The sequence below is a fragment of the Mizuhopecten yessoensis genome, unplaced genomic scaffold (genome assembly GCF_002113885.1).
Source record: "Mizuhopecten yessoensis strain PY_sf001 unplaced genomic scaffold, ASM211388v2 scaffold11099, whole genome shotgun sequence".
Lineage (NCBI taxonomy): Eukaryota > Metazoa > Mollusca > Bivalvia > Pectinida > Pectinidae > Mizuhopecten > Mizuhopecten yessoensis.
In genome coordinates, this window is record NW_018408879.1 from 945735 (window position 1) to 968293 (window position 22559).

General features: G+C 36.4%; 1 protein-coding gene across 1 annotated transcript in view; it reads right to left on the minus strand.

Annotated features, from left to right (window-relative positions):
* LOC110465704 (tolloid-like protein 1) overlaps window positions 1-22559 on the minus strand; it is a 304885-nt gene that overhangs the window by 239049 nt on the left and 43277 nt on the right. The window contains exon 2 of the mRNA XM_021521705.1: window positions 13760-13839. The gene's annotated coding sequence lies outside the window, so the exon portion shown is untranslated. The remainder of the gene's footprint in view (window positions 1-13759; window positions 13840-22559) is intronic.

Below are 22559 nucleotides of genomic sequence, written 5' to 3' on the forward strand. Positions count from 1 at the left end.
AGATACAGTGCCTGTTACAATAAACAAGAAATAACACCTAGGATAATGTCATACAATAGGATACAGTGCCTGTTACAATAAACAAGAAATAACACCTAGGATAATGTCATACAATAGTCATAAAGGTTTCAACAAATGGCAATACATGATGATATATATGAAGAACACCACAAATTTCACTTCCACCAATCACATTACAGATAAGATAATTATAGTTCAAACTCCAACCAATCATGTAAAAGATAACATATCTGATAATGAATTCAACACACAAGCTTAATTTATGATTAAGGAGAAAGATTGAAGAAAGTAATTTAAGATTATCTCTCTGAACTTCCAAACCTCATCAAAATTTGGTAACTCTAAATACCGTCACATAATATATATCCAACAACTTGCCATCCACTATATTAAAGAAATATTTTGACACATTTTTAAAAAACAAACAGAATATCAATAACCCATTTAGAATGGGTTCTCACCGAATCATGTACTTCTAAGGAACAATTCACAAGTCAGATAAAACATCCAGCTATATTTTGTTATCTTTACTAAACTGTATATAATTATCCTGCTGGTTTTCGCAACCACAATGTTACGACTTCAAATTTAGCTTTTACATTGCAGAGGCATAAATTTAAAGTTCTCCTTTCCAAAGATTACCAAACAGAAAGGTTTTAAGGGTATAATTTAACAAACAGAAGTGCTGTTAAGTTATCAATGTTGGCGGAAACAGGATAAGCAATCACCCATAAAAGGCTCTCACTTAAAACTGTCAAACTCCGCAATTTAAGCAAAAAGTAAATAGTCACAACATGAAAGTATTTCTAATGGGAACATCTCTTGGCATAACATGTCGCAATTGTTCAAAAATAGAATTTGAAATATTTCTATTTTATCCTTATGTCAGTTTAATTGCAGTTTTAATGAATGCCAACAAAATAAAAGTAGTTTTGTAAATAGATTGAGTTGTGATGTATTTTGTTGTGCTTTTTATTTACAAGCTTTTGCATTAATTTTGTTAATAAAAGCCTTTAACGTACAACTTACAAGTACAGAACATTGCAGGCAATACCACCCCCTTGTGTGTACACGAGGCAGAGAGCAATAGCTAATACCTTGTTAAAAGTGCATAGTTATGAATTGCCTCATCAACTCCACTTTCTGATAATGAACTTCATGGTATCTCTATACAATCTAAATCCATATGTAAACCTTTTCAGCTTTTTAAGTTATAATTAGTTTATCAGCACAGAATAGATGCTAGGAAAAGCATTTAAGAAAAATACAGTGCAATGACCTTGAAATTTGTCGAAAAAAATAAAACGTCAGAATAATTCGGACTAATAGAAATGGAAAACTATCTCGTGTAGGACACTCTGTAAGTAGGTCATCTCCTGCACAAGAAGAAGGTCTCATTGTGAGGTGATGATAATTTCAAAAGTAGTATGAAGTAAAGACATACATAAACAATTTTTATGTTGTACTTTCTGTGTTTCACGAGTGACATTTTCAAACCCTGGTGTGTTACTTTCATGTGTCAGACCTGATAATAGATTTATCAAATAACTGTATCGATAATGTTGGTATCACTTCAGACTTCCGTAACAATGAGTTTTTTTAGCATCGTAATTATATGATAAAGAACAGTTATGCAGCAACACATTCTCATGTCTAAAATTTTCTTTTATATGGAATATAAAGGAAGCACAGTAGTCTAGTGGTAGGATGCCGGGCTCGTGACCAAATGGTTGCGGGTTCAAGTCACGAACTGTGACTGTGTTGCATCTTTGAGCAAGATATTGAGTATGTGGTTTGTCAGTGCTAGAATTGTTGAATGCTAGCTGTTAGCGGCGAAATGGTAGCTACGGCTGTATGCTCCCCAGGGAGTTGAGAAATATATTGGCTGGTTGCAAAGGCCCTATAACCACTGATAATAATTTGTGAACCGCTTTGAGACGACCTACGAATTAGGTTGTGATAAAGCGGTTTATAAGAATCTCAAATTATAATATTAAAAAGATATAAGATACAGATTTAATATAAAAAACATATAAGATACAGATCTAATATCAAAAACATCAACTTGTTCCACAGGAATCCTCTGTGACATCATTATACTACAATCTGAACATTTAAAAATCGTGTTCCAAATTGGCATATCGATTAGCAGTAAAAACAACTAGCTATTGAGGTTCTTGATCATGTCAGAAAAATTACATTGATTGAATTTGTATTGATGTCTTATGAATCTAAAAAAGTTGTCTTGAGGTCTCCAGTTATTAACATCTGACAAAGACTGACACAAGTATAATTTAACAGGTGTTGGATATCAGAAACTGTCAATACGGCTTCTATGAAATCACCACCATATCATGTATTCATTACTATGTTTAAAACTGACAGTAAGTCTATGACCTGTAATTAGAAATGTTTTGCTAATGCCACCTATGATTCATATGTGCTAAATTTCACCTTCATGAGCCAATCCACTTATGGCAGAAAAACAAAGAGATGAAAAACATTCATTAAATTCCTCCTCATATGTTTTGTACAAATCCCTGTGACCATGATAATACAGACGACCTTGAAACAGTGGGACAAGGACAAGCTTCAAACAGAATGATGCCAACAGTCAAATTCCCTTTGAAAATCACCCTAGCCACAAGAACATCTGAACTGAAAAATCCAATTTGTGTAAGAAACATGTTTTGAAGTTCCTGATCGTCGACCAACTGAGTTTGTGAATTAGTCTATTTGTCTGTCTTCGACCATCGAGGCGGTGACAGACACTATCTGATCCGTCTGGCGAGCAATGATAGCACACAAATAGCGTGATTTTTCATCCGAACATAACCAAAGAGGCGCACCATAAAATGTAATTCTGATCTGGGACCACTGTATACTGACCCAGGTCCTAAAGACTACGGCAGACGACATCAACCACATCGATTATAGAGGCACCAGGCCATGATAATACTATAAAAATCACTCCGGTATATATCCATCCACCACCATTCCAGTCTGGCTCTAACAATCTGACAGATACAAACTGTAACACCTAAAATTGTCATCATTTCCTGTAGAATGCTATCTATGTTGTAACTGTATTTCCTCAGGAACTAAATAGTTACCAATATATATCAGCTAGAATAGCAAACTCTCTCTTAACTGTTGACATGACAACTGTATAAAGTGAAAAGAGAACATGAACAATATTTCTCACACACTCTCACATCCTGTTGTTGCTAGGGAAAAGATAACTCTATCTCACACGGGTAGGGAAAGACAGCTGACACGCGCTATGACGTCATAATAATGAATTGTCGACCTGACGTCATTTTATTGTTTCCGGGCTGTCATACAATTGTTGTGAATGGTGAATCATCCGTCTCAACCCTAGGGCCAGCCAAACTCTTAAACTCAGGTTGAGATATCCCTGTCTATGGAACAGACCCATGTAAGATTCTATTAATCTTTACAAATTAAACTCCATGCTACAAGACCATATGTAAAAACAAGACATACTGCATGCAGATTTGAAGCAAAGGATACTAACATGTTAAATGAAGAACGTTTTTTAGCTGCAAACTTGTGTTTAGGAGTTGCTACTATCGTCTACTAGCATTTTTTTTCACTTTCCATCTAAACCAGATTAACCTGAGCTTTTCAATATTCATAGTCAACTCATGCAGAACCTAACAGCAGACACAGATTGGGTGGTCAATGCCTAGGGATTATCTCATTCTCGGCAAACTCATCTTCATCCAGCCCAATCATCCACACGAGGAGCAAGGGAAAGGCCAGGAGGTAAAAATTGTGCAATTTGAATTGTAATGGTAAAATAATCTGATTTGTTGGGAGGTATACTCCGAGTCTGTTCCCTGGTGATCCTTTGGCATTACCGTGGCTGCTGCCTACGAAGACCGTTAATGATTTCACTCTGTCACTATTCTCTTACACTACCTGTCATATCGCCAGGGATTATTGTCAATAACCTTGAACATTCTCCTGAATTACACTATTGACTTGAGTAGGGCATTGTGACGTTAACTCCCACCAAAAGTGTAAGTCTATTTAATAGAGAGATGATCAGGAATCACCATATAAGGAAGCATTGTGATGGCTCAGATAGCTTCGTAGCTCATGTAGAAGAAATTCAAATAGAAATATAAATAAATTTACCTATAGTCATGAACATTTTTGAAACTTTAAAATGAAATGCAATTTACAATCAAGGGCATGTCAATAAACATGAAGTTAATGAATATAATCAAGTAATGTACAGTAATAGGAATAGTGTCTGAACCGTTACTTTAAATCATAACCGAGGCAACTGCAATCTTCTTTGCTGATAAGTTAAGTAAACCTCTTCAACAAAAGATCTTTATTGCAGATTTTGCTTGTTAAAGCTTTGAAATGCACACTACTACAGGAATGTTTTCAAATTAACTGAAGCAGCAGTCTTATCTAACAAGGTATTAAACAATTCAAAAAAAAGTTTCACCTTGACATTAAGTTTGTTTGTCGATCCCTCAAATAAATCAAGAGTATTAGTTTGAAAAGTCTTAATGAGAGGGCTTAAAAGTAACAAGTTAATCACTTGAAGGTACGTCTCTTCATTTCAAATATAACCAATATAAATTTTTTACAAAAAAACTGTAAATGAATACATGTCGATGATGTATGTAATCAATGATCAAGGTTCTTTTCTCTCCCTATGCTATACACAACTACACATTACATCATAGAACACTGCCATCTAATAATCGTTTATTTGCTTCAAATTTTAAGTATTTTTATTACCTACTGGAGACCTAGATGAAATGGCCTGTCAGCCTCTTGGCAAAAACTACCATCTAACAAAGTTTGAAGAAGATGACCCAAGAACATCAAAACCATGTAGTTGGAACCCTTATTGAATCAATTTGCACGAATTGACCTTGAATGACCTTGATTTTTAGCAAAACACTTGAAAAAGGTGTACATGTCCAGGGTACGTTTCCCTTACTTTAGTGATATATAGTTAATGATTTGAGTGCCCTGGTCAATGAACAGTCGGCTTACCTCTTTGACAGCCCCATCGTGTCTCCATCACAGTACAGGGGCTGACAAGTACGTAGTAGTTGTAACATTAGCCAGCTATAATCTCTCCTCCTCACCTAATGTAATTTTATAGAAATCACTTGCATTGCTGTTGCATCAATCCTACATAGATAAATGGTGCATGGATGCAATTGATCAATACATATTACAAGTGTTGCCGTGCTGTGCGCCTTTGGAGGAACTTGCCTGAATTATGTAAGAAAACCTCTGGCAGTGCACCGCCCTGCCGAGACAAAAACATCACTGCTCTTTCTTTTAAAACACCCAGGAGACAATACGAAACATTTTTATTTTCAATACAAGGTTAGACAAATAAAATTGTTTTACACTAGCTTGTAACTTGGTCGATGGTGGAAACTGATGGGTGAGCATCCTTATCCAAACCGAGATTCTGACCCAATTTGAAACAGTCAATCAGAGTGGCTTTCTCTTGGCTATTGACCAGGCTGTGTTTGTTATCTGGTGGCTCTCAGACTAGGCCAACACAACACTAAAGGACGGCATTTCCTTAAAAAATATCTATTGGAACAATGAGTTACACAACCCTTATTTCAGAAACTACGTTTTGATAGAGGATTGAGATTGAAGTAAAGTACTGATGTTAAAATAAGAAAATATGTATCGGTCAGTTATTGAACACAATAGATTGTGAAAGCTTCAACTGTTAGAATAAATAATTCTGACAAGATCAAAGTGCTTTTGACATTTGACTTTCCTGGCATCATAGTGACCTGTGAATGTGACTTATTACTGAGATGATTACGAGGGTCTTGAAACTTCTATCAAAAAACCCATTATCTAGATTATCAATATGTACAGAAGATTCATCAGATTTAAAATGTAATAAATAATTGATACAGACAATCGGGCAACACACTAATAGACAATGTCATACCCATACCAAACCGTCATCATATGTAAAACATTAAAAACAAGAGGCCCATGGGCCTAAACGGTCANGATAGCAATAGGTCACTTGAGCTAAAGCTCAGGTGACCTAAAAATATAAGATCCAAGAGCAGAAGAAATATAATGTTATAATAATGCCTACAGTTTTAAACAATTCTCTTTCCCTTTGTCGATAATTCTACATGACTCATGATTTGAATATTTAATATCTATGACAAGAATCAATATTTTGAAATTATCTGTAACATTTGAGTAAAGTGATAAAATGTATGCATCCATTATCACCTACATATCATGCTATCTTAGAAACACCAATAATCTCCTTTTTTTAAGTGGTGCTCTGCTTCAAATAAGATGGTATTTTTCATTAAAAGGAAACAAATCTGACTAAAATCTTCTAAGGTGTGATCTGTGTTCATGGTAGGGACATTCAAGAGATAAGAGAAATCTAGTTCTACAGATGATTACAAGCTAGAGACAATAAACATTAACACTTATCACAGTCTTACAACCATCACATACACAATCATCACTGTCTCACAATGAACCTCATAAATATATTGTCAAAGTATTATCTACAACTGGGCCCCTACAGCCAATAAATCTGTCCCTTACATCTCCCTAGCTGGTGTTACAGAGGTTGTTTCCCTTTAGCCCATGCTAATCAAAATGTCTCCCCTGTTGATGTTTATTGAGGTTGTCTCTCCTGGCTAGTGTTATTGAGATTGTCTCCCCTGGCTAGTGTTACTGTGGTTGTTTCCATTCTTTAGCAGTGTAGGGGGGTTTGGGCTACAGGCCCAGCATGATAATTTTCTTTAAAAATCATCATGTATTTTCATCATTTTCCTCAATTTAGTGTAACTAAGGTTGTCTACACTGGCTAGTATTGCTGAGGTTATTTCCACTCTTTAGTGTAACTAAGGTTGTGTACCCTGGCTAGTATTTCTGTAGTTGTTTTCATTCTTTAGTGTAACTAAGGTTTTCTACCCTGGCTAGTGCTACTGAGGTTGTTTCCACTCTTTAGTGTAACTAAGGTTTTCTACCCTGGCTAGTATTGCTGAGGTTATGTCTCCCATCGCTAGTGTTACTGAGGTTGTCTCCCCTGGTTAGTGTTACTGAGGTTGTTTCCACTCTTTAGTGTAACTAAGGTTTTCTACCCTGGCTAGTATTGCTGAGGTTATGTCTCCCATCGCTAGTGTTACTAAGGTTGTCTCCCCCTGGTTAGTGTAACTAAGGTAGGCTCCCCTGGCTAGTGTTACTGAGGTTGTGTCTCCCATCGCTAGTGTTACTAAGGTTGTCTCACCCTGGTTAGTGTAACTAAGGGTGTCTCCCCTGGCTAGTGTTACTGAGGATGTGTCTCCCATCGCTAGTGTTACTGAGGTTGTCTGCCCTGGTTAATGTAACTAAAGGTTGTCTCGCCTGGCTAGTGTTACTGAGGTTGTGTCTCCCATCGCTAGTGTTACTAAGGTTGTCTCCCCTGGTTAGTGTAACTAAGGTTGGCTCCCCTGGCTAGTGTTACTGAGGTTGTGTCTCCCATCGCTAGTGTTACTGAGGTTGTCTGCCCTGGTTAATGTAACTAAAGGTTGTCTCCCCTGGCTAGTGTTACTGAGGTTGTTTCCACTCTTTAGTGTAACTAAGGTTGTGTAATCTGGCTCGTATTGCTGAGGTTATGTCTCCAATCACTAGTGTTACTGAGGTTGTCTCCCCTGTCTAGCATTATTAAGGTTGTCTCCCCTGGCTAGTGTTAATGAGTTCATATTTCCACTCTCTAGTGTTACTGAGGTTGTTTTTCCCTGGCTAGTACTGCTGAGGTTGTGTCTCCCATCGCTAGTGTTACTACGGTTGTCTACCCTGGCTAGTGTTACTCGGGTTGTCTCCCCTGTCTAGTGTTACTATGGTTGTCTACCCTGGCTAGTGTTACTCAGGTTGTCTCCCCTGTCTAGTGTTATTAAGGTTGTCTACCCTGTCTAGTGTTACTCACGTAATTCCACTCTCTAGTGTTACTAAGGTAAAGTCCATGAGAAGTGTGGCAGAAGTTGTCTCTTCTGGTAGTTCTGCTGAGGTTGTCTCCCCTAGTTTTAATGAGGTTATGTCACTCAGACAACAGGTGTGGCAATATTCCATGGGTCCAAATGGTTCAGGGCCATCAGCACTATCGTTTTTTTTTAACCCAAAGCTTACAGATATCTTCAGATAAAACTTTTTACCTGTATATTTCAAACATACTATTTAGAAAAAAAAAAATATCAAATTAATTCAAAAAACTTTTTTTTAAAGTTTTGCTTTATTGTGCATCACATTTAGCAAGATAGTTTGCCTAACAAAAAGTTCTACAAAATCACATAAGGCTGCATACATGTTCCAATGAATTATCACACACAATGCTGCACATGTCCCAATGAACTGTCACACACAAGACTGTACATGTACCATTGAACTGTCCAATGAACTGTCACACACTAGGCTGAACATGTCCCAATGAACTGTCACACAGAAGACTGTACATGTACCAATGAACTGTCCAATGAACTGTCACACACTAGGCTGAACATGTTCCAATGAACTGTCACACACAAGACTATACATGTACCATTGAACTGTCACACACTAGGCTGAACATGTTCCAATGAACTGTCACACACAAGACTGTACATGTACCAATGAACTGTCCAATGAACTGTCACACACTAGGCTGAACATGTTCCAATGAACTGTCACACACAAGACTGTACATGTACCAATGAACTGTCCAATGAACTGTCACACACCAGGCTGAACATGTTCCAATGAACTGTCACACACAAGACTGTACATGTACCATTGAACTGTCACACACTAGGCTGAACATGTTCCAATGAACTGTCACCCACAAGACTGTACATGTACCAATGAACTGTCCAATGAACTGTCACCCACTAGGCTGAACATGTACCAATGAACTGTCCAATGAACTGTCACACACAAGACTGTACATGTCCCAATGAACTGTCCAATGAACTGTCACACACTAGGCTGAACATGTTCCAATGAATTGTCACACACAAGACTGTACATGTACCAATAAACTGTCCAATGAATTGTCACACACTAGGCTGAACATGTACCAATGAACTGTCCAATGAACTGTCACACACCAGGCTGAACATGTTCCAATGAATTGTTACACACTAGGCTGCACATGTACCAATGAACTGTCCAATGAACTGTCACCCACTAGGCTGAACATGTTCCAATGAATTGTCACACACTAGGCTGAACATGTTCCAATGAATTGTCACACACATGGCTGTAACTTTTAGTCATACCTCAATCAGTTACAGGCATAATACATTGAATACTTTGTCACATCTCTGGACACACAGAAGTCACATCTCAAACAAACACTAGCTGGTGACTGCTGCAATGGAATAACGACCACAACATACATCAAAATACCTTGATGACAAGATGTCTGTTAAATAGTTTTAAAGCCAATCTTCCTAACTTAAGCTAGACGACATAACAAAAGAAACCAATTTGTAAAGATGTCGCTGAAGTTTACAATTTTACAGGCAATATAATCAATAAGTGCAGTGCCCAGACGCGGGTTGTCTATCCCTGTGTTACACTGGAGAATGTCAGCCTTTTAGAATGTCATACAGCTTCCTGGACACTGATGTTTGTCTATTTACCATGTCCACACATACACATCTGGCACATACACACATCAGGTACATCTGCATATAAAACATATTACACAGCTAACAGCTGTGTGGCCATTTTACATGTGTCCAAATGGTAAGGCAATTAACAGGTATTCCTGACCATCTTTTTCCACAAAAGTACTTAATTTTTCCCAGGTAAACACCTGTTTCCTCCCCTTTTCAACAAGGATATTATTAACAAAATTAGATAGTTTAGTTGCTGTAGTATGCATAAAATCTGACAGATAGTGTGCTTTACGAAAGATGACAAAATCTTTCACAATATTTTATGCAATACAAATCCCTTTTCTTAATTGTTATAGGAATTACATTTCTTTATTTGGCAACAGTACCATAAAGTTGACCTAACATCATGACATGAAGAGCAAGCAAGCAAAAGAGTTATGTATGAAGTTCTAGATAGATTGATCCAAATTAAATATGAATTATGCAGAAAATGGTTATCTATCTATGAACATGGTGACCCTGATCTTTGGCATCCTAACGTAAAATGGAAGAAATCCCAAGCAGGAACTGTTTACAGAAAAGTTTTCTACAAGAGTTGAGCATGACTGACCCAAGAAACATTACAATATTATGTGGAAAATTATTTTTCTTCTTATGACCCTAAATCTTTTAAAATCAGAAACCTAGTTCCAAGCAAATATTTTTTCGCAAAGAAGGTTTCTTTGAGGAGGGGAAGTCAAAATTCTGGTCTGACAAATGGTCAGTGAGATAGTCATCAATGAAACATTCCCTTTAATCATAAGGTATACACGCTTCCTAATCTACAGTCAACTCTCAATCCCTCATCCTCCAGCTTTATAGCAGTAGGAGATTCCACCAACATTGAACAATATCAGAATTATAGCAGATGAATGATTAGAACAAGCATGTGTAATGCTGGGCTTAACATCATAGCTTGGGTAGAAAGTCCCTATCTGAGGGTGATCTGATTGGTGCATGCTATTTGTAGGCTGAGCTGTCTGCATCAGACTGTAATCAGAATGGTGCATGTATTGGTAAGGAGCTATGTGTACTGTAAGTCACTAGATAACTACATTGATCAGCCCCATTGATCAGGAATTAACTTAGGATATGTACACTTACTGATAAACTTGTGGATTCTCAGGAATGGATTCCCCACCCCAGACGCACGGTCCCACCGCCGTAAAACTACTTACCACCATGTTCAAATGCCGTCCTGGACAAATGAAAAACAGATCGATTGGAGTAAAATCAAATTTAGAAAAGAAATATAGATTATACGGATAGAAGACATGCACTCCTGGATGGATTTCTCTCTCGGTGAAAAACAGGACATCGATAACAACCTGATTGTCGAAAGTAAATGAAGATACATTGAGACTATCTCACATATCCGTTTGTAGTCAAAGGTGCGGCCATTCAATAGCTCAATGAATTACCAGATTAATGCGGTTAAGCACAGGAAAAACAATCCACTCAGTTTTTTATACCATTCAGTTGTCTCAAACATATTGTTTTATTGGGTTATCATATCAATATTATGTCCTAAGATTCAATTGTCCTAGTAGAGGAATACATCTGGAATGTGTATTGTCCTCGTAACAAGAGCAGTCGTGTTCTGACTACCATGGCTAAGTCAACACTTGTTACATGGTAAACATAGTAAAACAAAAACAATAACTATAAAAAGTGCGTGCAAATCAATGACACACTTTGTATTTATCAATGACACACTTTTATTTTATCAATGGCACACTATATATTTATCAATGACACACTTTGTATCTATCAATGACACACTTTATATTTATCAATGACACACTTTGTATTTTATCAATAACACACTTTATATTTTATCAATAACACACTTTATATATTTTATCAATAACACACTTTATATTTTATCAATAACACTTTATTTTTATCAATGACACACTTTGTATTTTATCAATGACACACTTTGTATTTTATCAATGACACACTTTATATTTATCAATGACACACTTTGTATCTATCAATGACACACTTTATATTTATCAATGACACACGTTGTATTTTATCAATGACACACTTTGTATTTTATCAATGACACACTTTCTATTTATCAATGACACATTTTGTATTTTATCAATGACACACTTTATATTCTATCAATGACACACTTTGTGTTTCATCAATGACACCCTTGGCACTAATGCTGTTTTTGTCATCAATAATTTAATCACGATTAGAATTTATAAATTTACAACTTTAGTGACATGGTTTTTTTAAACTAAACTTTTAAAAATATCACCGAGAGAAAATTAGCAGAACATGAAATAATACACAAAAAACATTGATTAACACAGTTAGACAGACCAATTGTGCTGGTAGAATTCAAATTATCAAATCTGTGGAGAACAAATCTTGTTGGCAATGTGAAAATTAATGACTAACCAACCATGCAGGATACTATTAATTTAGAGGAGAATCTGAGCTGCCCCTTGTAGAACTTGTAAAATACTGAACCAGTGGAAGGGTAGTCCCTAAGCCAAACACAAGCTCAGAGACAATTGACAGTCAGTTACTCTACAGAGCACAAACTACAACATAAGAGAAGATATACTGATGACAGGTTTACCGGCAAACCGTTAAATGATTCTTCACATCCAAAAGGTGTGTTTTCAGGGGCCCACTTATAATTACAGCATGTACAGAGAAATAACCAGGATTATTGAACCTTGTCAGGAAATGCATGATTCTGCTTAAACGTAAGAAACCCGTCGGAATATTACCAAACTACATGTCATAATGTACAAACTGTTTCATGAATAATGCAAATCCATAAAAACTAGGTAGGTAGGAACACTTCAAATGACCCAACAACCGACACTGTTATGGCTATAACCTCGTCAGTAATCTGTATTGTACAAACACTTTACACACAAGGCAACAATCGTTTTTCATGATCATTGATTGTGAGTACTTGTACAAGAGCACAGTTGGCATTTGTATGTTAAACCTCTATTATCTGTAACTCATAACAGACATTTGTAAAGCAACAAGGAGAACAAATTACAAATTCCTGTACATAGTTTGAATTATTCACGATTCATATACACTCATTTCATACAGATAGCAGATGCAATAAATTTGTGTCCAAAATTTCTATATTGTTCAGAATTCATAGTGGGTAATTTGATCGTAGAAACAGGCTAACGAATATATACATATCTAGTCCGAGATGACATATAGAAAAAGAAACATGGAGGAGGAGGATGTATATTGTGGGGAGATGTCACCAGGTCTAGATCTCAGTCCCATGTCAGGCAGATAGTCCAATTTACATACAGACATACATATTATCAGTACGGAGGCAGAACTACAAATAAACATGCAAATACAGAAACCACTAACACAGTATCATGGTAATGTCTGCAACCTCTGGAAGTCCATTAGTCCAATTACACAATCAAATACTACATATATGTAAAAGAAGTCAATAATCTGAAATTTTGATGGATGATTTTTTTCTCTTTATAACAACCTGATTTAAGTCCAAGATACAAGGTCCTTGTTTGAAAGTCAATGTTCTTTCAAATTGTCTTACATTGTCCTTGAATGATCCCTCTCCAAAGACACAAAAGCATTTCTAATGTAATATTGCTCTGCTTCGTAAATATGCTAAGCATGTTTAAGTGAGCCAGACACTTGGCAGTCTCAACAAAACGTTTGGCAGTAATGTAAAAATCTTTAATACGGTTTGATGTCAACCTTGACCTTGACAAAATTTAGTGACAAAATGGATTTTTTTTTTTATATTAAGTTATTTGGAAACACAATCAATTAAATTATAAAGAAATTTAGATTTCCAATAGAATTATGAAAGACACAGGGACTCAAAAGGATAAACGGTGAAAAAAATACACAACAAGCAGCAGTAGAAGGCTTAACAGGTATTGAGAACTAAACAGTCAACATTTGTATAATATACAGCCATGTGTTCAATGCCTTTTTTGACAACAAAATATGTATCACACCACACTAGAAACTATATTTAGCTCACCTGGCACTAGAAACTATATTTAGCTCACCTGGCACGAAGTGTCTGGTAGCTTCAGCTAATATGCCATGATGCAGCATCCTTCATTCACCCATCCATCGTTAACTTTTCCTTTAAAAGACAGAATAAGTGAAGAGATTCGGACTTAATTTGGTACGGAGTATCTCAGGAGTCAATAGATGTAGTCATATATGTAGACATATCTAGTCTGAGACGACATATAGAAAAAGAAATGATTTTGTTTAAATTCTTATAGGCTGTACTCGTATGTTAAAATCCTGACACATTTCCAGGGTATTTCATCACAAATGACATAATCAAATCTGTTATTCTGATCTCTAAAATGTTGTAAAATTAGGTTTCTTTTCAACGGACACGTGTTGTCTATGTATTTTGACTCTGATGCTTCAGTCATTTTCTCTCAATGGTTTTTCATGGTGCCAATTTCTGACACATTAAAGGTCACCTGTATGTATATTGAAATTGATATTGGTTCATAAAAATGCCTTAATGTTCCGACATAGTTTTATTCCCCATGTTCTTACATATGGTTTCCTATTCCACATAGCCTGTATTGAGAGATCCAATGCTGCTGAATCGCAGCAAGTGAGTAAATATGTGACATATCTGAGGTTTACAAAGCGTTACACGCGATTAGTCGCGGGGGACAGCTGACTGATCAGGCCATAAGTCACAACCTTCTAGACTGACCATTCTCCATCATCCTAACATGAAACTCAATAACTGGTTGATTCCCTGTATCTATTCACCACATCTGTCCGGAGACGTCCAGCGGATCAGTAGTCAGCTAGCTGGTGTGGATGTCCAGTCCATTTAACACAGTGTTTGGTCAATGAGGATAATTCAATAACCCAATCTCATCTTACAAGATTGATGACCGCAAAACAAATGTGTTTGACCCTGGTCTGGATATGTCCAGGAACACTACACAAGAAACACATACATCAATACACATACCATATCACTGTAATCTGTTTTCCATGTCTTTGTGTTTCATATAGAGCAAAACTTGATCCGACACAACATGATTTTATGTCCTCAAGACTTCTAGGTTATCTGGCATTAACACTGCCTCCACCAAACAAAACATGTATATTTCATATAATTTGATAAAACACTCAGTACTCCCTTGTTGAGGTATAAAATCAGGTTAGATTATATAATAATTCAAGTCTACTACATACCATTATAAGTCTATTACAGACCCTTATAAGTCTACTACAGACCCTTATAAGTTTCTTAACACACACCTCCTATGACCAAATATGTTCTCTTACATCTCAATCACAGAACATAATAAATGTAAACTTCATTTATATATCAAATTGATTGTTTAAATGACATCATTAAATCATTCCCATTATAGAAATTTCTGACATACACACATGACTGCTAGCTGACATGAGATTTTATCAGTGTCTAACAAGTATTGAAGTCTTAAATGATTGAGACATCCATTCTAAAGAGAAAAAAGAAGTATAGAAATGCTAACATTAGAGATACCATATCAGCTAATGACATGACAATCTCAGTTATCAAACTTCTTAGTGGATTTGGTTACTGGAGACAATAGTATTAACAATTTCTATAATTGAAGTTTCGGAGTCTGAACCCATTATTTACAACAATTACAGTACAAGGCTTCTAGAGAAAGATTAATGTCTTAATGTTACACAATGTTTAAATCTTTCCTGTTTCAATAACATTTAATTTAATTTTGACTGAAGACTTTGTCGTTGGTAGGATGTATAATCATTGTTATGCTAAAGAGTGCATGATATTTCAGGATGAATGTAAATAATAAACTATTGTCCTTGTTGTCATGCTGTGCATTGCCTTATATGGTGTGTCGTAGGTGAATCACAGGGAATGGCAATGCACTTCTAACATTCTATATGCTCCATGTTAATCTGAGCCTGCGGTGCAGAAATCATTGATTTCCACAAAATGTACAATTGTTGCAATCTGTAGGAAATTAGAGTGCCTTATTGTCATTTGGCAATCATTTGTACGAGAATCTCCTTCATTTGTTATTGTTGACTAAGCACCCAAAAATACTCAACCTCCAGCTGTGTATATAGCATAAGGTATGTCATTCATCAGTGTACATCATGCTCGCCAAAGCGCATCACTTGCCTTGCCTCGAGATTCATTTTCACAAAGCACATCCTTTAACAGCATTTAAATCATCATTCAGTAATATTCATCATTTTTTCATAAAGACTTCCACCCAGTAAGATTGATAATTCACCAAGATTCACTAAGGATCATCATGCACCAAAACATTTCATTCTCTTAGATTCATCATTTATTAAAATATTATCATTCCTAAATATTTATCATTCATTTACCAATATTTCCATTCATCAAGATTCATCGAGACTCATCTTTCACTAAGATTAATCATTTAGTAAGATTCACACTGGTGCATCCTTTAAAAAAGGGATTTTAATCACTAAAGCACACTGACATACGATGAAAAAGCATGTGATACAATTCAAGTAACAATCAATACAGCACATTTACATTCTCATGAAACATTCTGAAAAAACTGAACATTTTTAAGATTGAAATTGCTCTGATCTTGTGGTCCCATTGAACGAGTTCCATCAATAAAGCGCAAGGAACCTTGATTCATCTTGTTGAATGAAACTAAACACACTTTTATATACCAACAATGGTCAAGTCTACAATGTATGAAATATTTTGCACAATGTACCTCCTTATTTTTAGAAAACAGCATTTTTTGTGTGCCTTTCAAATTGTTTTAAACGGTTCCCATGGTGATATCTGGACCACATTCTCATTTGAGGGCAACACTTGACACGATTGCCACCTACTTCCTTACTGACCAGACCCTATAATCAATAGCCATGATCAAATATTGATCAGCATGCAAAAACAAGTTTCAATTTAAAGATTTTAAAGCATGATGTAGGGTTTTCACATGATAGAAAATCTTTGTAGCTTGGTTGCTGGAGCTTTGATTGCCATCTCCCCTGCCTGCCTTTTATTAGTGTCTATCCTGGGGTACAAATCAATGGAGGCTTAGATCTTCGCCCTCGCCTTTCATGGTCCCCAAGAAATCTTCAAACGAGAGATATAGTCCAATGAAAGCATTGCTTTGAATTTAAATGAACTTTTCCTGCAGATTTCTGATTGTGTTGCATACATAAAAGCTCTATATTTTATTTCACAGGGACATCAGCAACAATTCTCTAGCTCTGAACAGCCACTTGTAATTCTTCACTCTCAAAAAAAAGTTGCAAAATTCAATCCAACACAAAATGCTTTGAAACAGCAAAACCAAGGTGAGAAGTTGGTGCGACTTTTCATTATTGTACATCAAAGTGTCAAAGGTAACAAAACTTATAGGGTTTCAGTTTCTTAATCTTGGTGTTACAAAATGTCTAGAAGAATACAAGATCTACAAGGTTCTTGTATTTGTTTGGATCTCAGAGTCACAAATTATTTAAATGGATAGATGATCTACAGAGTTCTTATATCGATTCAGATCTCTGTGTCACAAAATATCAAGAATATAAGATATAAATGGTATCTAAATCTGTCTGGATCTCAGTATCCCAAAAGGTCTGGGAGGATAGGAGATCTACAGGGCTCTTGTATCTGTCTTGATATCAATATCACAAAGTGTTTAGAAGGACAGACGATGTACAGGATCTACTGACATCTGTTAGGACCCCAGCATCACAGATGAACTGCTGTGCCATTGCTTTAGATAGTCCAAGCATACATGCATGTTAGGGACAGGAAATGTCTGTTCTCTCGTTAAACACATTACCTAGACAACAAATATTGTTTAGAAATTGCATAGTGAACCAAATAAAGTTTTTCCCTTCTGTAAAGACACATGTACTTAACATTAAGGACATTTTCTTTTCCTTTCACAGTTGAACAAAAATCAAAGAAAAAGGTCATGAAATAATAGCTGTACTTTAACGCACGGCAAAGACAGACATATATTACAGTAAACAAATTGGTGTTCTTGGTTTGACAGGAGACTAAAGGTCAATGTGGTGTGTACCTCGGCATTTAGGGCCTATGCAGGTCTATACAAAGGTTACAGTGGTGGACAATTCAGCATGTGTCATGTCTTATTTCAAGTTAGACTTTCATCACAGTGCCACAGTCATGCCTTGTAATTGTCAAGTGTCTTATTTCACCATAGACTTTCATCGCAGTGCATTGACCAAGCCTTGTCAACATGGATCATGTAACAAATCCACAAATCTACACAATACACAAAGTCAGTTCTTCCTAACTTAAATGTATGTGTCAGTGATCAATCCTGGTCCTGCTTAAGTAACACCTGTGTAGAGCCTTATACGTTCTTATATTAGTCTACCATGTGTTTGTAAGTCAATGGTAGCTTATACTTGTATTGTGACTTAGAAAGTCTATGCATGGCCTTGAACCTGCAAGGAAATGGCAACCTTAAGCTTGTTTTGTAGGTAATGGTATAGCCTAGCTACTTGCATAACCTAGGACACCCATGGATGGCCTTGAACCTGAAAGAATATTTAGCCAGTATATATACACAACCATTTCTTTACATCAATAGTCGCATGGTACAGTCTATGAGTAACCTTATTTTAAGTAAGTGGGTAGCCTGTATATGTTGACCTGGTACAATCAAGGGGTAACCTTGATTATATTTAATGTCAATGGGTAGAATTGTAAGTGTGATCAAGTGTTATGAACTGTACAATGTTTGTACATATAATGTACAACCTGAAGTGCTTGTGAATGACAGTACCAATGATCTGTGTCTAATGATAGGGAAACATCCAGTCACTAGTCATTAAGTCTGCACCTGGAGATCCTCTGTTACTGAACAGTCTGTGTCAGAGATCCTCACACCTGGTCTGCATCTATATACTCTGTTTTCTAACCTACTCTCATATATACAACCACTGATTTTGGGTTTTCTCTGGGTAATCCATGTACTCCAGTTTACTCCAACATTAAGACCCCCTCCCAGCTTTCATCTGGGCCAAAAACTGATTAATAAAAGATAAAAAATAGATGTGCAGCCAGACAAGAATTCAAAACTCTTACCTGTGGAGCTACCTGGTCAGAGGGGATTTACCAAGTCCAGGTCTGCTAATAAGGTGCATTTACTGTTGTTATGTTAAAACATGCTTTAAACATACTATTTGAAATCTCCTCAGAAACATGTCCATTTTTGTGTGTCTAGATTGGGCAGGAACAGCATGAGTTGTCAGACTTTTATCTTCATCATCTGCTTTATATTATCAGCTGTATCTAATATAACGGATTTAAAGGTTCTAAAACGTACCAATATTAGATGCCAAACCGATTAAACGGTGAAGAGGAAGTGTTTACTAAGTCAGACAACGGTATTGACACACTGCTGTCTACATGAACGTCTAACACATGATGTTAATTTGAAAAATGTTTGTGTAATTAACTTGTTTTAACTACTTGAGTACCCAGAGCACTACATTCATGAAGATGTGATGGTAAACATGCACGCCTCAAACAATGAAGCTGTTCACATTTAATGTAGCAGGTGAAGGTGCTTTAGGTAATGGAGTCCCCCCCCCCCCCTTGTATTCTATAAACAGAATATCTGACAGTGTTAAAATATGGTCATTATGACAGGCAAATCCAGGCAGATGAAGACTCCAATTAGAGTGTACTTGAGAGCGTAGTTACCAATTGTAAGATCACACACCAGACAGGTATAATTCCTTAGATGTCTGGGGTTTCTTAACTTGAATATAAATTCTACATGTCTCCAGACTACAAACGCCAGTCAACTCTACGTAAGAAAGCCATCAGCTCCAACCAAGCTTTGAACTGATGCAGACAAGCAGGACTGTAGTCCTGTTAAATAAATGTATAGTTGAGACTCAGATCTTGGTAAGCTAGTCTTGGTAATGTAAACAATGAAGATTTTGGGACTGATGGTCGTCAATTAGGAGAAAACTCACACGCAATAATGCATCTTTCATGTAACAGGGGCTCAAGTAGGAGAAATATGCATCAAAACCGTGAATATTCATTGATATATTCCCTGGCGTGCCCCTTATCTTAGACTCTGACCATTCCATGGCCCATCAGCGCCTAATCCTTCATCTGGCTGCATTTCTCTGTTTACCATCCAAGAGAACCAAAGATCTTACAAAAGAAAATTGGCGATATTAAGAAGTTGTAAAAGACGTATTGTATGTAGAATTATTGGGGAATCATTGGTTTACTTTGCAGCCTCACATTACCTCAACATATATCAAAGAAGTGATGTAGGTCTACTGCAATCAATATTCTGCCGCATGTATACGGGTAAGGTAGTCCTACAACCATGAACTCCTCACAAATCTGAAATACATACTCTTCCCCTATTCAAAAAGCAATATATAGCTCGGTCTTATAGATATTTTATTGGTGAGGACGGCAGTATATTTCAAGGATAAGTAAGGAATCATGGTCGTGTATCACGTAAGCGCTGCGACTGCTGCAGGTATCCTGCAACAATGGCAGCATCATAGACAAACAGGTGAGGTGGAAATCCATTTCAAACCATTTATATCCCCGAATATTTTCTGGTGATTTCCAAATTAAAATATACAGAAGTGATAAAGCCACCATATTGACAAGAATACTGTATCTGATTCATATAAGAAAAAAACCCACTAAAAATCAATCAAGCAACTTTAGGGTTGGTTTAACTTTAAGCTTTGAATGTAGGAATAGGGTGTCTGTGGTGAATTATGATGTATGGTTACAAAAAGACAATACCTTCCTGGTAACACAAATTCACTCACAACATTTGGGCAGAAATTATATACATATCTTGCAAAATTGGAGAATATACAAAAGCTTGGCTAAAATTTGAACCTCACACCTCCAATCTCTGAAAAATACTTGAACATACTGAGCTGCATGGTCTTTGGCTGCAATCATCCACCTCCTGTTTTCTTTTTGTATTTCATCCAACAATGTCTTCAATCCTATAGTACTGGGCATACATCTTATTGAGTATAGATGTCAAATGCAACTGGAGGGTAAAAATGCAAGTCAGATCAGGATTTGAACCGATGACCTCGGACCTGTAGCCATACATCCAAAGCAACTGAACTACCTCAGGTCAGTGGCCATTGACCCAGTACAGTTCTTCTGTATTCTTTCCTCACCTTTCACAAAATATTTGACCACAAAGACATACATTGATACAACACCTTTTATGGAAATATTTTGTTGGGCATCCAATATTAGCAGACTTGGAAAATGTAACAACCTGACCAAGATTGAAGAACCTGAGACCTCAAAAGTTTTAAACATTTAATTTCACTACTGAGTTCTTCTACACATTCAAAACCAGTGAAAGAAAACTAAGCCTAAGATTTGCTCTTTTCATATTCTTTGCACAGTTCACGATTGGAAGCAGTTCCTTCATTGCTTAAACTGACAATATACTGTAACTGAAATTATTCCTTGAAAAAGAAATCCACGAAGAAAGCGATATTTGACATGTTAATTTTGGAAACATTGGTCATTCAAAATACATGAATTAATAAAACAGCATCAGCAATCCAATCAAAATGTAAATATGATGCGGTAACTGAATGGAAGTGCTTTATAAATGTATGATCAGGAGGCCTATTTACAGGTGATCAGTGAGGAGTGTACAGAGTAGAGGGTAATTAAGGTGCTGTACCTTCATTACACCATAATATCAATTATTCATGAAACCTCAACCATCTTGATTCTCTTTTCTAATATATCTCCCCTAATTGCCGACAAACTATGCATGTCTATAGGGTGCGATCATTAATTGATGGCTGTACTCACTGCAGTGTAGTACCGGTGCGTAATTAGACACCCTGATGGAATCTATCTGTAAGCAGAGCATGTATGTCTCAACCGTTTGTAAATGAGCCTAAACATAGATATCAGAACTGATAACCCCTACATTTGGTTTCTCAATAAAACAAGATCAGTCTGTAAGCTTTCAGCCCTAAATAATTCAAGTATGCATTGTACCTCCACAAGTGTTGCATTTCAAATAGGAGTTTGATGCAACCTTAATTTTTGGATTTCGGGTTCAAGACTTATCATATTATTTTCTATTATTCTTCTTATGCAAGACAACTGACATTGAAGACATCATTCATCTATATGTACTCCAAACATGGTTATAATACTGTATAGAATACAGTTATATGGTGTAAGTAGTTACATATCCTGCATACAGGATTATAACTAGAAAATGTCTGCAATACATAAATACCCCTTCTGCCATGTGCAATTAGTTTCAGCGTCCTATAAAAAGTTACAACCACTTTGACCTTGATACCCTGAAACATGTACATACACAAGGTACTACACTTAAAGTTGATAAGTTGATTTTGATATTCATATGTTTTTTCTGCATGTTATTACCATCTCCATAACATTTTGAATGAAGTTGCTAAGTGTTTACATTTAATCAGTTCATGATTTTCTATATATAGCAACAGTGATCTTGGCCTTGACCTCGGAACCCTGAAACACAATAATGTCCGAAGTATACTCATTCTTGACCTTTGCATAAAGTTTGACCAAAATCCATGAAAGAATGAAGTTGTAAGTGTTTACATTGAATTGGGAAATGACGGGATGCGACAGGACGGGACAGACATGGACAACACTATATGCCCCCCATTTTATGGAAGGTTGTACCTTTGCATAAAGAATCTGTCAAAGAATGAAGTTGCTAAGTGTTTACATTGAATCGGGACACGACGGGACGGACATGGGCAACACTATATGCCCCCCCCCCCCCC